This window comes from Mirounga leonina, unplaced genomic scaffold (assembly GCF_011800145.1).
Source record: "Mirounga leonina isolate KUSES-001 unplaced genomic scaffold, KU_Mleo_1.0 Mir_165, whole genome shotgun sequence".
Classification (NCBI taxonomy): domain Eukaryota; kingdom Metazoa; phylum Chordata; class Mammalia; order Carnivora; family Phocidae; genus Mirounga; species Mirounga leonina.
This window is the reverse complement of record NW_023270415.1, coordinates 25,079,933-25,092,675: the sequence shown is the minus strand read 5'-3', so window position 1 is coordinate 25,092,675 and position 12,743 is coordinate 25,079,933. Positions and strand designations below refer to the sequence as shown.

The 12,743-nt window shown below is 39.3% G+C and overlaps 1 long non-coding RNA gene across 1 annotated transcript in view; it reads right to left on the bottom strand.

Moving 5' to 3' along the window:
* Positions 1–9,316, bottom strand: part of LOC118014725 — an 18,506-nt gene extending 9,190 nt beyond the window's left edge. Inside the window, exon 1 of the long non-coding RNA XR_004680357.1 lies at positions 9,223–9,316. This is a non-coding gene — a long non-coding RNA (uncharacterized LOC118014725). The remainder of the gene's footprint in view (positions 1–9,222) is intronic.
* Between the last annotated feature and the right edge of the window lie 3,427 nt (positions 9,317–12,743).

Sequence of the window (12,743 nt, the reverse complement as noted above, 5' to 3'; positions counted from 1 at the left end):
GCAAGACTGTTGAATCACAGATCTGTTCCTCTGAAACAAATAATACATTATATGTTAAGAAAAAAATAAAAGAAGATAGCAGGAGGGGAAGAATTAAGGGGGGGAATCGGAGGGGGGGACGAACCATGAGAGATGATGGACTCTGAAAAACAAACTGAGGATTCTAGAGGGGAGGGGGGTGGGAGGATGGGCTAGCCTGGTGATGGGTATTAAAGAGGACATGTTCTGCATGGAGCACTGGGTCTTATGCACAAACAATGAATCATGGAACACATATTGTTATGTATGGTGATTAACATAACAATAAAAATTTTAAAAAAATAAAATTGATGGAGGTGAAGACAGAGCCTTCTACATAAGGGAAATAGGTAGAAATTAGGCACAGGGACAAAAATACAAGAGCAATTTTATGAGACAAAGTGATTAGATTGTAGTCAAGGAATAGGGTTTCATAAGTGAATCATTAATAAGGTTTAAAAATCTCAAAAATTCGGAGGGGGGAAAGATAGCAGAGTAGGGGACCCTATTTCAACTGGTTCCCGGAATTGAGCTGGATATCTACCAGACCACTCTGAGCACCCACAAAACCAGCCTGAGATGTAAGAAGATCTGGATCTCTACAAACAATATTGCAGGCGGTTGGTTTTGAGGTACGAAGTGGAGAGCCATGATTCTGTGGGCAGATATCGGAGGATAAATGGCAGCAGGAGGGTGCCTGGACAGGGGGATCCTACACCGCTGGTGACAGCCTCACGCACTGCAGCCGGGGCACAGACTCGCAGACTGGTAGCATTGGGAAAGAACTTTAGGGCAGCCCCCGGGGTGGAAAACCAGACCGGCGGGGTCGCGCACACGCGAACCGCAGCCCCCTGGACAGAAACCGGAGCGACGGTCGCGCGCATGCGAACTGCAGCCTCCGAGATGGAAACCTGGTGCGCCGGCTCCCGCGGGTGAACTGCAACCTCCAGGGTGGAAACCCTGAGCGTCGGAGTCGCGTGCACGTGAACTGAAGTCCCTGGGACAGGACCCCAAGCGGTGGAGTCGCGTGCGTGCACGAACTGGGAGCAGCTGGTGGTTTTAGAAGCACAAAGGGCAGAGATGTGCCCTGACCTGGAGGCAGGACTGGGGGCGCTGCGGAGGGGCGCACAACCCAGGACGCTGCAGTTTATAGCAGCACGGCAGAAACGGAGACAATGTGGCCTGGAGAGCTCACTGAAGAACAGACTGCGATCTCTCTGCTCTGAGGCAGAGGGTTGGAAACGGTCTCTTCTGCTCTGACTCGCGGAAGAGACGTGGAAAGCCTCCAGGGAAAGGCGCCAGAGAACAAAAGCCCCAAAGACTGATTCCCACTGAGCCCATCCCCCACCAAAGGGGCGCAGGGCAACTCCACCCAAACAGGGTTGCTGAATAACGGTGCGGCAGGCCCCTCCCGCAGAAGACAGGCTGGGAAAACAAGAGGCCAGCAACCCTAAGGTCCTAAGAAAACAGGTGCATCTTGCTTGGGTTCTGGTCAATTATCTGGACTCTATACATTCCCTCAAACACCCATCAACAGAATGACTAGCAGGAGGAGCCCACAAAATAGAAAAGACTCAGAGATTATGACTTATGCTGCAGATTTACAAATGGATGCAGATATAACCAAGATGTCAGAGATGGAATTCAGGCTAGCAATTGTGAAGACAATGGCTAGAATGGAGAAATCAATTAATGGCAACATAGAGTCTCTAAGGGCAGAAATAAAAGGGGAATTGGCAGAACTTAAAAATGCTATCAATGAGATCCAATCCAATCTAGATAATCTAACAGCTAGGGTAACTGAGACAGAAGAGAGAATGAGCAATCTGGAAGACAGTATAATAGATAAAAAGGGAAAAGAGGAGGCCAGGGAAAAACAACTCAGAATCCATGAAAATAGAATCAGAGAAATAAGTGACACCATGAGGCGTTCCAATGTCAGAATCATTGGAATCCTGGAGGGAGTGGAGAGAGAGAGAGGGCTAGAAGATGTATTTGAGCAAATCGTAGCTGAGAACTTCCCTAATCTGGGGAATGAAACAAACATTTGAGTCCTAGAGGCAGAGAGGACCCCTCCTAAGATCAAGGAAAACAGGCCAACACCCCGGCATGTAAGAGTAAAACTTGCAAATCTTAGAACCAAGGAAACCATCTTAAGGGCAGTTAGGGGGAAGAGATTCCTTACCTACAGAGGGAGGAACATCAGAATAACGTCAGACCTATCCACAGAGACCTGGCAAACCAGAAAGGCCTGGCAAGATATATTCAGGGTACTAAATGAGAAGAACATGCAGCCAAGAATATTTTATCTGGCAAGGCTGTCATTTAGAATGGATGGAGTGATGCAGAGCTTCCACAACCGGCAGAAGTTGAAAGAATATGTGACCACTAAGCCGGCCCTGCAAGAAATATTAAGGGGGGTTCTGTAAAAGGAGAAAGAGCCCAAGAGTGATCTACAACAGAAATTTACAGGGACAATCTATAAAAACAATGTCTTCACAGGCAACATGATGACAATTAATTCATATCTTTCAATAATCACTCTCAACGTGAATGGCCTAAATGCTCCCATAAAACGGCACAGGGTTGCAGATTGGATAAAAAGACAGGACCCATCCATATGCTGTCTACAAGAGACTCATTTTGAACTTAAAGATACATCCAGACTGAAAGTGAAGGGATGGAGGTCCATCTTCCATGCCAGCGGACCTCAAAAGAAAGCTGGCGTAGCAATTCTTATATCAGACAAATTAGATTTTAAACTAAAGACTGTAATAAGAGACACAGAAGGACACTATATCATTCTTAAAGGGTCTATCCAACAAGAAGATCTAACAATTGTAAATATCTATGCCCCCAACATGGGAGCAGCCATCTACATAAGCCAACTGTTAACCAAAATAAAGAGTCATATTGATAACAATACGTTAATTGTAGGACACCTCAATACTCCACTCTCAGCAATGGACAGATCATCTAAGCAGAAAATCAACAAGGAAACAAGAGCTTTGAATGATACATTGGACCAGATGGACCTCATAGATATTTACAGAACATTCCACCCTAAAACAACCGAATACTCATTCTTCTCAAGCGCACATGGAACTTTCTCCAGAATAGACCATATACTGGGTCACAAATCAGGTCTCAACCAATACCAAAAGATTGAGATTATTCCCTGCATATTCTCAGACCACAATGCTCTAAAACTGGAACTCATCACAAGAAAAAATTTGGCAGAAATTCAAACACTTGGAAGCTAAAGACCACTCTGCTCAAGAATGTTTGGGTCAACCAAGAAATCAAAGAAGAACTTAAACAACTCATGGAAATCAATGAGAATGAAAACGCATCGGTCCAAAACCTATGGGATACTGCAAAGGCAGTCCTAAGGAGGAAATACGTAGCCATCGAAGCCTCACTCAAAAAAATAGAAAAATCCCGAATTCACCAACTAACTCTACACCTTAAAGAACTAGAGAAAAAGCAACAAACGACGCCTAAGCCACGCATTAGAAGAGAAATAATTAAAATTAGAGCAGAAATCAATGAATTAGAAACCAGAAACACAGTAGATCAGATCAATGAAACTAGAAGTTGGTTCTTTGAAAGAATTAATAGGATTGATAAACCACTGGCCAGACTTATCCAAAAGAAGAGAGAAAGGACCCAAATTAATAAAATTATGAATGAAAGTGGAGAGATCACGACCAACACCAAGGAAATAGAAACAATTATTAGAAATTATTATTAACAACTATATGCCAATAAACTGAGCAATCTGGATGAAATGGAGGCCTTCCTGGAAACCTATAAGCTGCCAAGACTGAAACAGAAAGAAATTGACAACCTGAATAGGCCAATAACCAGTAACAAGATTGAAGCAGTGATCCAAAACCTCCCAAAAAACAAGAGTCCAGGGCCTGATGGATTCCCTGGGGAATTCTACCAAACATTCAAAGAAGAAATAATACCTATTCTACTGAAGCTCTTTCAAAAAATAGAAACAGAAGGAAAATTTCCAAACTCATTCTATGAGGCCAGCATTACCTTAATCCCCAAACCAGGCAAAGACCCCATCAAAAAGGAGAATTTCAGACTGATATCCCTGATGAATATGGATTCCAAAATCCTCAACAAAATCCTAGCTAATAGGATCCAACAATACATTAAAAGGATCATCCAGCACGACCAAGTGGGATTTATCCCTGGGATGCAAGGGTGGTTCAACATTTGCAAATCAATCAATGTGATAGAACACATTAATAAGAGGAGGGAGAAGAACCATATGGTCCTCTCAATTGATGCAGAAAAAGCATTTGACAAAATACAACATCCTTTCCTGATTAAAACTCTTCAGAGTATAGGCATAGAGGGAACATTCCTCAAGCTCATAAAATCCATCTATGAAAAACCCACAGTGAATATCATCCTCAATGGGGAAAAGCTGAGAGCCTTTCCCTTAAGATCAGGAACACGTCAAGGGTGCCCACTCTCACCACTGTTGTTCAACATAGTACTAGAAGTCCTAGCAACAGCAATCAGACAACAAAAAGAAATAAAAGGTATTCAAATTGGCAAAGAAGTCAAACTCTCTCTTTTCGCAGACGACATGATACTTTATGTGGAAAACCCAAAAGACTCCACCCCCAAATTATTAGAACTCATCCAGCAATTCAGTAATGTGGCAGGATACAAAATCAATGCACAGAAATGAGTTGCTTTCTTATACACTAACAATGCAACTGTTGAAAGAGAAATTACAGAAACGATTCCATTTACAATAGCACCAAAAACCATAAGATACCTTAGAATAAACCTAACCAAAGAGGTAAAGGTTCTATACTCTAGGAACTACAAAACACTCATGAAAGAAATTGAAGAAGACACAAAAAGATGGAAAAATATTCCATGCTCATGGATCGGAAGAATAAACATTGTTAAAATGTCTATGCTACCCAAAGCAATCTATACCTTCAATGCCATCCCGATCAAAATTCCAATGACATTTTTCAAAGTGCTGGAACAAACAATCTTAAAATTTGTATGGAATCAGAAAAGACCCCGAATCGCCAAGGAGATGTTGAAAAAGAAAAACAAAGCTGGGGGCATCACGTTGCCCTATTTCAAGCTATATTACAAAGCAGTGATCACCAAGACAGCATGGTACTGGCACAAAAACAGACATATAGACCAATGGAACAGAATAGAGAACCCAGATATGGACCCTCAACTCTATGGTCAAATAATCTTCGACAAAGCAGGAAAAAACATGCAATGGAAAAAAGACAGTCTCTTCAATAAATGGTGCTGGGAAAATTGGACAGCCACATGCAGAAGAATGAAACTCGACCATTCTCTAACACCATTCACAAAGATAAACTCAAAGTGGATGAAAGACCTCAATGTGAGACAGGAATCCATCCAAATCCTAGAGGATAACATAGGCAATAACCTCTTTGACATCGGCCACAGCAACTTCTTTCAAGATACATCTCCAAAAGCTAGTGAAACAAAAGCAAAAATGAATTTTGGGGCCTTCATCAAGATAAAAAGCTTCTGCACAGCAAAGGAAACGGTCAACAAAACAAAGAGGCAACCCACAGAATGGGAGAAGATATTTGCAAATGACACTACAGACAAAGCACTGATTTCCAAGATCTATAAAGAACTTCTCAAACTCAACACCCAAAAAACAAATAATCAAGTCAAAAAGTGGGCAGAAGAGATGAACAGACACTTCTCTGAAGAAGACATACAAATGGCTAACAGACACATGAAAAAATGTTCATCATCATTAGCCATCAGGGAAATCCAAATCAAAACCACACTGAGATACCACCTCACACCAGTTAGAATGGCAAAAATGGACAGGGAAAGAAACAACAAATGTTGGAGAGGTTGTGGAGAAAGGAGAACCCTCTTACCCTGTTGGTGGGAATGCAAGTTGGTACAGCCACTTTGGAAAACAGTGTGGAGGTTCCTCAAAAATTTAAAAATAGAGCTACCCTATGACCCAGCAATTGCACTACTGGGTATTTACCCCAAAGACACAGATGTAGTGAAAAGAAGGGCCATATGCACCCCAGTGTTCATAGCAGCAATGTCCGCAATAGCCAAACTATGGAAAGAGCCGAGATGCCCTTCAACAAATGAATGGATAAAGAAGATGTGGTCCATATATACGATGGAATATTACTCAGCCATCAGAAAGGATGAATACCCAACTTTTACATCAACATGGATGGGACTGGAGGAGATTATGCTAAGCGAAATAGGTGAAGCAGAGAAAGTCAATTATCATATGGTTTCACTTATTTGTGGAACATAAGGAATAACATGGAGGACATTAAGAGAAGGAAGGGAAAAATGGGCGGGGGGAACGGGAGGGAGAGATGAACCATGAGAGACTACGGACCTGAGAAACAAACAGGGTTTTAGAGGGGAGGGGGGAGGGGGGATTGGTTAGCCCGGTGATGGGTATTAAGGAGGGCAGGTACTGCATGGAGCACTGGGTGTTATACGAAAACAATGGATCATGGATCACTACATCAAAAACTAATGATGTATTGTATGGTGACTAACATAACATAATAAAATTTAAAAAAAAATCTCAAAAATTCTAAGTCTAGGAGCTTGGGGAAAAAAACTAACAATTTGGGAAGAAAATTCCACTTGAGGAATAAAATGGGAAGCTTAGTTTGCATGTGTTGAGTTTGAAATGATATCTACTTGGAAATATCAAGCTGTGGGGAATTGGGTAATGGTCAGGATTTATCATACTGGGATAGATGAGTGCTGGACACAGAATATATGCAGGTCAGGTTCTGTCCAGAAACCAATCAACACTAGAGAATTAGTTAATATGTGAATAAGTAACTCATCTTAGTCCAGCAAGGGAGCAGGTATAAAGTTTGAGAAGGTTATATAAATGAGAAAAAGAGGTGGAAAAAATCTAGAGGAGAGAAGGAAAACCAGGATAAAAAATCTCTCATTTGAAACCTAAGCTATATGTTGCTAGGTATAGATTAGGTTAGATAAGAGTGTGTACATCTGGAAGTAAATAAAGACTAAATTCCATAAAATTTAGTAGACTGTGGTTACAGAAATAGCACTAGACTTCCAAAAGTATTCTGAGAAGACTAGAAATAAATATAATCTTCAAAATCGAGATGCAAGTGAGATCCTTGAAATTGTACTAGTTACTTAAAGTAGTGTTGGTAGACAGAGAAATATGTCAGAGAACAGTCCTTAGAAAACGATACATGTTAGAAGTAAAAAGAATAAAAATCAAAGGAAAGAGATGAAGGAATGATCAAGACAAGGAAGAGAAGAAGGAATTATGCTGGCTTTCTTTCAACTATGATTGTACACATCATGTTTTACCCTAATTTATCTGCATTTAAAGATTATATAAAAATAAATACAAGACATAAAATGTAGTATTATAGAAAATAAAGGCCTTGATTCATTTGAAAATGTTATTGTGTAGAGCTGCTATTCCATGCACATGTAAGTTACTGATTGTAACATGTGTTTTGAAAAAATTTGAAGAATCTGCTTACCACTTGATATTTACCACTATCTACTATGGTGGAACCCCATATCCTTTCTCTGATGTGAATGCCCACATTAGAATCTCTAATGAAATGGGCAACAAATGCAAGACAAATGTGTACAAAATGTCAACAGTAACATTAATTTGTGATACCTAAAAGCAACTTTTTTAATCTTTTATCCCTATCGGCACACTGATACCATAAGTTGATTTTGCCATATACCCCTTGAAAGTCATAGATAGCCTACACCAAGGACCTCCCAAACCCCACTCAACCCACTCCCAGCTTCTCATTCACCTTACCTTCCTAATTCTCTTAGAGTGGAGGTTCTCAAATGTCAGCATTATCACAATCATCTGGAGAGCAGGTTAAAAAACAGATTGCTGGGCCTGGATGAGGGTAAGCTCGAATTTGCTTTTCTAATATATTCTCAGGTCATGGTAATACTGCTGGTCTGGGAACTATGAACACTATGACAGCCATACTACCTAGTACAATAATAAACATGGACAGAATGGACAGATTTACCCCTATTTCTATCTCTCAAGAAGTTGTTTTTTTATGTGTATGCCTATCCTTTAATTTAGTATCCCCCACACACCCCATACTTAGAATAAGAACTACCTCCTCTCTCAAAAGTTAAATCTTCAAACCATGACCTTAATTTCCTCCATTTCTAGAAGGGATAATCATAGAAGTGAGACATTTCTGCAATTATTCCTTCCCCTTCCAGAATTTCAGTATTTTGTCTCTACTTGTTTACCATTCCCTGACTCAAAATTTATTCATGTCCTGCTTATTCTAGAACAGTTTTTGAATATTGTTTTCTAATGCTCTAGTCCACTCATCTTCCATCCACATTTACCTTGTAACTTTGATATGCCTTCAGTCTCTGGCCCTGGGTCCTTTATCACTTCACAGTACCTTGTCAAGAAGGTTGTCCAGAGGTCTTTGCCTTCAGACTGCACCTCTCACTTAAATCGCAGCTTCATACTCTACACTGCTTTCTATTAGATAACTCCAAACTCAACAATACCAGAATGATTATTATATACTTCACAGAATATTTTCTGTCAGCCTGTCTCTATTCATGTCACCATTGGTTGCCTATTCCTAGTATATAATGTAACCCAAACCTACCATTTCCACCTTGAAATAGCTGCATATCCATTTTTCTCTCTCCATTTGAACTTTGATCACCCTATCCTAGGCAATCAGGAGATGACATGCTCAAATACATACTTAATTAATTACTTGACTTCAGGTTTTTTCCTAATTCCTGTATGACTAACCCATTATTTACCAGAATTTAATAAACACCCTTGTGTTATTATTCCTCTGTTTGAAGTTTCAAAAGACTCTTACTCCACAAACATAAATCCTTCTTTCTCTGTCATACTATCTCTTCCTATTTCCCATTAATACTAGGCTAGTAAGGTCAGATGCCTCTATATGAGATGATGCCTATCACAACCTTGGTGGCTTTGCTTAGGATGTGTCTTCAGTAGCCATAAACCTACTTCCTCTTTACCTCTCATATCTTCTCTATAGGCTTTCTAGATCACTTCTATAAATTGTCTCAAATCCTTTATCTCAAATCCTTTTGGAGACAAAATGAGGAAGTACAAACCAACATTTATCTCACCTGTAACTGATACCATTTTATTCTGTACTTGATTATATGCTTTATTATTCCTTCTCTGTCATGTGTAGAATTAATCTTCAAACTGTCACACAATCATAAATTCCTTTTGGACAATGACTGTATCATCTATAGCTTCACACTACCTAGAAAAGTTAGAAAAGTAGTCGATACATAATATGAACTCAATAACTACTTTTTGGCTGTTATTTACATACCTAAAAGTTAAAAAGAATACATCTTACCTTAATGAAAAGTACAGATCATACTATGAGTGGAAGAACACTATATAAAGAAGTTTGAATTGTAATTCATATGAGCCTTTAAACACTTAAAGGTTACCTTTTAAAAAATGACTGCCCTTTAACATCTGAAGTAGAAGTGAAATTGTCTTACACAAACCACGACATGCAATCTTTATCTCTGACTAACAGTAACTAAAGCAAAGAGAACAATTTCCTAACCTTGCGGTGGGAAAATCATCCTGTAATACCCACTTTTCTTGCAATTTTCAGTTGTTTATTAAACAATGTTTTGATGTGTATATACTCCCACTACAGTGTAACGTCAGCCATGTAGTCCTTTAACTCCTCCAAGTTTGTGTTCTTGGCAGAAAGCCACATCTTCCAGCCAACTTCTCAAGGATCTGAAAAGTAACAAGTGGTACCCAAAAGTTGAAAAACCCTGTAACACAAAAAGTTATGTTTTTCTTTTCCAGAAAATAGTGGGAATTAATCCATAAGACATGCAGTGAGTCGTCTTCCTTCTTCTCTCTTCCTAGCCCTAAAATACCCCAAGTTTGTACAAGCACAAGCCTCACATTTACCATAACTTTTTCATGTACTATGGGGAGAAAAGTGAGAAATTATATAGCAGGGCAGCTGAGAGCAAATACTCTGGAAACACACAGCTGCCCTCCACGACATATCCCACACTACTACTTCCCAGCTCTTGAACTGTCAGCAAATTGCCCAATCTTTCTTAAACCCAAACTTTTTTCTCTTTAAAGAAGGGACAATAACCTACCTCACATGGTTGTTGCAAGAATTAAAAGAAGTAACATATGGAAAACATTTAACACACAAATTCATACACACACACACACACATTCCACAGTACATTTAGGGCATTTCTGCCTATGTCCAAAAACCCTAGGAAGAAGGAGGAAATTGTGGGACTGTGGAGGTGGACAAGAGAGAAAAGAAAGGAGAATGTCCAGATGGTTGATAAAAGGAAAAAAAGAAACACTTTCTTACAATAGTCTAATTTTCTTTAAGTGGTACACAGTTGAGAAGATAATCATAGAGTGATAGAATTTAAATTTTAATGTATGTGAATTTAAAGTGTGAATTTAATGTAATGAAAAAGAGAAGACAGAGGGTCAAAGGAAACAACTATAACTTAGGGACACAGTTTCTCATATTGCTCATAAGTGCCATTCTCAGCTTCAGTGCGAGGTGTTCAGACTAGCTGCTATTAGAAGCATATGCCAAATCCTGAAGGAGGTTTGGATTGAGAAAACTGGAGGAAGGAACTGAGAAAGAGGATAAACTGGAATGTGTAGAACACATGGACTATAACCAGCAGTAAAGTGATTCAATCAGAATGTCTGGGAAAACCCAGATGGCTGTACCACCAATAAGGTCTTGGTGTCACACTGTCCTAGCACATTGAGTAACATTTAGAACATAACAGATTCAAATGTCCTTTGGTCTTTCTCCTTGTTCCATTTTCCCACCAATACTGATGACCTCTGTGCTCACAGAATATCTGTGCATCATCTGAGCTACATGAGTCCATCGAATGATGCACTTGTTCAGAAAGAGATACATCTGACTATCCAAATATTCGGGCCAACTCCAAAGAGTGCCAAGCAAGATCCACTTCAACAGATCATAATTTATACTGGCAGCTAGACAAACAAAAGCAGAGTGACGCATGAACCAGCTTAAGAAAATTGCCAATCCTCCACCAACTGCTTGTTATATTACTCTTAAGTCTTTCTAAATAGGTCAGTTAGAATAACATCATGTGGGCCATAGTAAGTCAGAAGAAAATAAATGTCACTTTTAGCAAGCTGAATTCTTCCTTTAAATGCCTTCCCTTTGGTTCTTTTAGTTAACCATCATCTGGTGAAGGGTAAAAAACAAAATTGTCATGGTTTTGTAGTGGTCAGCCGTTTCAATGATTCACATTTCAACGTGGCCCTGTGACAACTGTGGGTCTTTTCCAGGTGGTTTTTGGCATTACCTACATAGCTGGTCATACAATGTATTTTGCCTTGGAGACTGGAAGAATAATAACAATGACCCCATCTCTCAGAGAACCACAACTTCACTCTGGCAGGGGTTCTGAGCCAAAGCTCTGAGATCGTGAGTTCTAGGATGGTAAGGAGTTCCAGAGTCTTGGGTAACCCAGCCTCTCCTTCCTCAATATTCAAATGACAAGATAATCCCTGGAAGTGTCCCAAATCAGTTCTTCTGGCTGAAGTTGGGTCTCATGTCAAAAGTGATCTCTAATAAGATTTTAGCCAGATGGGGTTGTGTTCATGGTTAGGCACATCTGGAATTGTAACCAGAGGAACTTTGTCAGCAATGATAACTATAAAGGGCTGTTGACTTCTTTTTGCTTGTATATACTGTTCTATCTATAATGGTTTTGAGGGAGAAAATTACTAGGGTCTAGTTTTGAGGGAAGGAAATAGCAAAACTAAAAAGGAGGAAAGAGGACCTAAAGTGGTATTTTTTTCTTTTGGTATATTAAGATAATGTATGATAGTCATACTCATACTCTTTTTTCAATGTGAGAAAACAGAATCTCTAACCATTCCTAAATACCACTAGTTCAGAAGTTTTACTAACAATTATTAAGTGTCAATTTTTAGGGTGTAAAAAATTTTTATTCTACATTTTACATTTTTGTATTAGAAAGTATTAGAAAAATGGATGCAGTCAGACAAAAAAGGAAGTAAGAGCGAAAATTAGTCCGGATAATAATGATTAGGAAGACAGCAATATCAAAACAATAACCACTTAGCTGATGCTATTGTGTTTGCTTGCACAAAATTAAACAATAAATTATTATACTTTCAGAGAAAGAGAGAGGAAATCTACTTTGCAGTCACCTTAAACAATTATATGTGAGAGCTGGAAATTATCTTGGAAGTTATTCCATCTCGTTTTATTTGGGAAAACAGAGACAAAGGCACATCTCTACTCAATTCCATTTAAATCTGTCTCTATAATATAAAAAAATCTGCATGCAATGCATGCTTAATAATGTTAATAAATGGGGAAAAATCAACACAGATGTTTGTTCCATTTTTATCTATAGATGGATCATGAATAAGAAGGCATCAGGGCACATGCAGGATGATAAAGGGATAGAAGAAAACCTCAAGTCATGCATGCTAAAAAATAGCAGCTTTAGACAAAACAGTGTGACCTGAGAAAATGGAATACCAAGATGCTAAAAGGAAACTAGATGAATTTGAGTGATCAGAATTTGTTTGATGTCATATGATT